This window comes from Mandrillus leucophaeus, unplaced genomic scaffold, assembly GCF_000951045.1.
Source record: "Mandrillus leucophaeus isolate KB7577 unplaced genomic scaffold, Mleu.le_1.0 Scaffold302, whole genome shotgun sequence".
Taxonomy (NCBI): Eukaryota; Metazoa; Chordata; class Mammalia; order Primates; family Cercopithecidae; genus Mandrillus; species Mandrillus leucophaeus.
The window spans coordinates 203,431-208,341 of NW_012103166.1; the positions used below are offsets into that span (position 1 = coordinate 203,431).

At 42.6% G+C, this 4,911-nt stretch overlaps 1 pseudogene across 1 annotated transcript; it reads right to left on the minus strand.

Moving 5' to 3' along the window:
- Positions 1 to 3,680: 3,680 nt before the first annotated feature.
- Positions 3,681 to 4,910, minus strand: LOC105544636 (annotated as a pseudogene). Its single transcript, XR_001006800.1, has one exon. The product of XR_001006800.1 is annotated as a prostate tumor-overexpressed gene 1 protein pseudogene (transcript).
- Position 4,911: the final 1 nt, after the last annotated feature.

Consider the following 4,911-nt stretch of genomic DNA (forward strand, 5'->3'; position numbering starts at 1 on the left):
AAAAAAAAAAACCAGTCCTACCATGATTTGTCTTCAGTAAAAATGGGAAACTGGAGAGAGAAAAATTGTGTTTCAAAACTTCAGTAGACCTGTTGTTAGATTCTAGTCTTGCCTAATTTTTTTTAATTTATAATATTCTCTACAGTTCAGACTGAATTCCAATTTTTCTTGGCTACAAGTCTTCAAAATAATGCTTTCAATTTTTTTCCTTCTTTTTTCCGTTTTTCCTAATTCGGAGTCACTGAACACTAAGCTGTGCTTTCTTAAGACCCTGTGAACTGAAGCCAGACAACTTGAACTTCAGAAGAAAATAACAGCAAACTATTTACATACATAAGCCACTTTCATAGCTGCCTACTAATGTATGGACTTCAGAGTAATGTGGCCAATACCGATTTTTCTAGGATTATTCTTTTATTTTTTCTCTCTTCCTCCCTGCTATTTTCTCTTCACAGGACATGAAACTTCACAACCTGCTAAAAATGAGCTTTTGGGACTACCCAGCTAGGAATAAACTGTCCTAGCCATGAGAGATCAGATGAAACCTGAGACCAGAGACTCGTTTTCTTGTAAAATGCTTTCTCCAAAAGATTTTTAAAAAGGAAAAGGGGGAAATGTGAAAGGAAAATATCTTGGGCCCCCAAAATTACTAAGGAAAACTCAAGCTGGAAACCGCTTAGGGCAAACCTGCCTCCCATTTTATTCAAGGTCACTCCTCTGCTCACTGAGATAGATGCATATCTGACTTACCTCCTTTGGAAAGGCTGATCAGAAACTCAAAAGAGTGTAACTATTTGTGTGTCACCTATCTGTGACCTGGAAGCTCCCTCCCTGCTTCCTGCCTTTAGTTCAAGTTGTCCTGCTTTTTCAGACTGAACCAATATACTTCTTAACTACATTGATTGATGTCTCATGTCTTCCCAAATGTATGAAAGCAACCTTTACCCTGACCACTGTGGGCACGTGTCACCAGGACTTCCTGAGGCTGTGTCATGGCACATCCTCAACTTTGGCAAAATAAACTTTCTAAATTAACTGAGACCTGTCTCAGATTTTCTGGGTTCACAAAAGCAATTAAAATCGTGAGAGAAAGAATATGACATTTTGAGGATAGATCCAAGAAGTTTAGTATATTATATTGGGAGATCCAGATGGGGAAAAAGGCACATAGAAGGAAAGGCAACATAAGAAAGGAGAAACATTTTTGGACAAAGAAATACTTGAATCTACAGATTGAATGGATTCACCAAGTTCCAGGCTTGATTGATAAATTCACACATACACACACCCTTAGCAATACCCTGGAAAGATTCTGGAACTCCAAGGAAAAAAAGAAGTCTTTACAAACTTTTCCACTCAGAAAAAATAAATTGCCTTATTAATTATAATGCAAATCGAATCAGACCTCTTGTGCATCAGCAGCAGCTGGAAGTTAGTGGAATATCTGCAGACTTCTGAAATGCATGGACTCCAACTCAAGAATTTATTGACCAACCAAAGAATCATTTAGTTGTCAGAGTGATAGGAAGAAATTATTTGTAGGTATGTAAGAAGTCAAAGACTAATGCCTACATTTTCCCACCTTAAGAAAATACTTAAGAAGTGACTCTAGCCAGGTGATAGATTAACCATAAGAGAAACTACAAGATGATAAAGAAGGGAAGAAATGGTAGTGATACAGGAGCTGAAAAGAAATTATTTAGGCAGTTAGTGAGGGTAAGAGAGTCCTCGGTGAGGCTTCACTCAAAACCATTTCTTTTCTAACAAACAGCAGCCAGTAAAATCGAGCTGCAGACATAGATAAACAAGCTGGAAGCTTGCACAGGTGAATGATGGCAGCTGTGTCAATAGGAAAAGGCTACCTGGGGGCCAGGCATGTTCAACATGGAAGCTCCATCTTCCATTTTCTTTGTCACCACATGTGCAGTAAAGAAACAGGGAACATGGTGCCAGCTAGGTAGAAAACTCATTTGCATAATAAAAGATTAGGGTGCAGTGGCCAGCCTCTTTGGATGCTATGCAAATGGCACACTGGTCCAACCAATTCTCTGCACCCTATGTACATCAGACACCACCTTCTCAAGCCCATCTGTAAAACCAGCCGCGTCTTGCCAGGTACCAGGAGATCCATTTGGAACCCCCTCCCGCTGCACAAGGGAGCTTTTCTCTTTTGCCTATTAAACTTTCACTCTTAAACTCACTCCTTGTTAGTCTGTTTCCTTGATTTCTTTGGTGTGAGGCAATGAACCTCGAGTATTACCCCAGACAAACAACACTGCTTCAGTAGTGAGCAACAAAATGTAGAACAAATAAGTCAATATAAAGACATATATAGATGAAATGTGTCTAGATAATCACAGACTGAGAATGTATAAGTGCAGATATGAAACAACATAATAGCTAAATATATGAAGCAAAACCTGTAAGAAATACAAGAAAAATTTGATTAAATAAAATTATATTGGAAAACTTAAATTTTTTTTTCAGAATTGGATAAATTTGGTATATAGCAAATGTGGGATGGCATAGGAATTAAATAATACAATTAATAAATGATGTGGTATCTATGTGTAAGATCTAACATCCCTCGAACAACAAGAAAACATGTTTTCGTACCGATAGAATATTTACAAAAGTCAGTCATATTTGACCAAGAAGAAAACCTTAACAGACTCTAAAAACCACATTCCTTGATTTCAAGCCAACAGATTGAAAACAAATATGTAAAGATAGCAAGAAACCATACACAGAAAAAAATGTTGTAAGTTATAAAATATCTATAGAGCAACAAAAAAGAGAAGACTTTTTACCAAAATCCAAATGACACAGTGGAAATTACTCAGAAGAAAATGTGTACCTTAATGTTTTCATAAAATAATATAAAAATAATGTTAGATTTCATTTCAAGAAATTTTAAAAAAAGAGCAACAAAGTCAATTTTTAAAAATTAGAAAGACGGCTGGGCACAGTGGCTCATGCCTGTAATCCCAGCACTTTGAGAGGCCGAGGTGGGCAGATTACGAGGTGAAGAGTTTGAGGCCACCCTGGCCAACATGGTGAAACTCCATCTCTACTAAAAAAAAAAATACAAAAATTAGCTGGGCATGGTGGCGGGCGCCTGCAGTCCCAGCTACTCTGGAGGCTGAGGCAGAAGAATCACTTGAACCTGGGACGCGCAGGTTGCAGTGAGCCGAGATCGTGCCACTGCACTCCAGCCTGGGCGACAGTGAGACTCTGTCTCAAAAAAAAAATAAAAATAAAAATAAAAATTAGAGGATTTATAAAGACAAAAGCTAAAATTAATTTAATAGAAAACAGTAGAATGGACAAATAAATACAAAATCCTTTGCAAAAGATGAAAAAGATCTATTCTGATTAAGAAAAAAGACTGAGCAAAAGGAATAAAATTAAGAATTCTGTAGAAAACTACAAATGAGGAGAAATTAAAATTATAATAAGAGAAACCCATGGCAACAAACTGGAATCCTAAAGAAAATAGCTGATTTCCTAGTAAAAATACAAATTACCAAAATTGACTCTGAAATAAGGATGGTATAAATAGATCAATTAGCACAGAAAAGTTTGGAATTGTCCTTAAAAGTCTTGCATTGGGAAAGATCCCACGATTACGTGGGTTCACAGCTGAGTGTTAGTTGACTTTTTACTGAATTCTTTTTTTCTTGGTTTTTAAAAGGCTTTACTGGGGAAACGTACAGTGGTGAAGACCGTCCTTGGAGGCCCCAGGACGCCATCCTCCATGTTGCTGGGCAGTCGAAGTCCCCCGGGGCTCCTGCTCAGAAGCGTGTCACCAGTCTCTGCGGGGGCCTAGTCTGTGACTCCTGAAGGGGCCCATCCAGGGTAGCCACTACCCCCCATTCCTTGCTGCTGCTGCTCCTGTTCCAGGTTCCACTGCAGGACCTGCGCTGGTTGGCAATGACTTGCAGTATGCCATTGAGGAAGTTGCCCTGGGGGATGAGGCCGATGAAGATTTTCTTCTCAGAGGAGTACAGGAGCATGAGCACACGGATCTCGCACGATACTTTGTAGGAAAAGTGCACTCACCCGGCGAAGCCATTGTCCATGATCTGGCACAGGCTCTTAAGCGTCTCCAGGTCCTTGGTGAAGTGGAAGTGCACCAGGCTCTAGTTCTGCAACAGCAGCACCAGGGTGGTCAGCAGCTGCTGTGGAATGAGCTGCATGTACAGCTTCCTCGGCCACTGCTCGGTCCTCAGGATCTCCCCTGGTTCACGTAGACGTGGGACCGCAGCCACCTCTTGGACCGACTGTTGGGAGCAGGCCTGGGTTCCTGCCACTCCATGACGCTGCTCCACGCCAGGAACTTCTTGTTGACTGGGCCTGAGTTGACACCACCAGGTCCCACTGCCTGCTTGTGGGTAGTGATGACCTGCTGGATGGCGCTGACGAAGCCGCTCTGGTCGTAGGGGATGAAGCCCATGAAGATCTTCGTCCTGGAAGAGTACAGGAACATGAGCACGCACATCTTGCAGGGGGAGATGTGGGGAAACGACATGCAGCCCGCGAAGCCGTTGCTCATGATGCGGCAGAGCCTGTTGAGCAAGCAACAGGGGTCTCAGCGTGGCCATCAGCTTCAGCGGGATCAGCTGCATGATCAGCTTCAGCTGCCACTGGTTGGTCTCCAGGTTCACATAGGCTTGGCAGAGCAGGGCGCGCTTCAACTTTACAGTGGAGTCGGAGTAGAGTCTGCGCTTCTCCTGTCACTCGAGGACGCCGCTCCAGGCCAGCAGCTTGTTGCTGAGCCGGTGCTCACTCACGGTCAGACCCCTGAGGGTGAGCCCAGGTGAGGAGGGACCGGTGGCACCCAGCGCCCCGAAGACGCGAGCACTTTTCATGGGAGGGGCCGAGCAGGCCCGGGGCTGCAGAGGCTGCGGG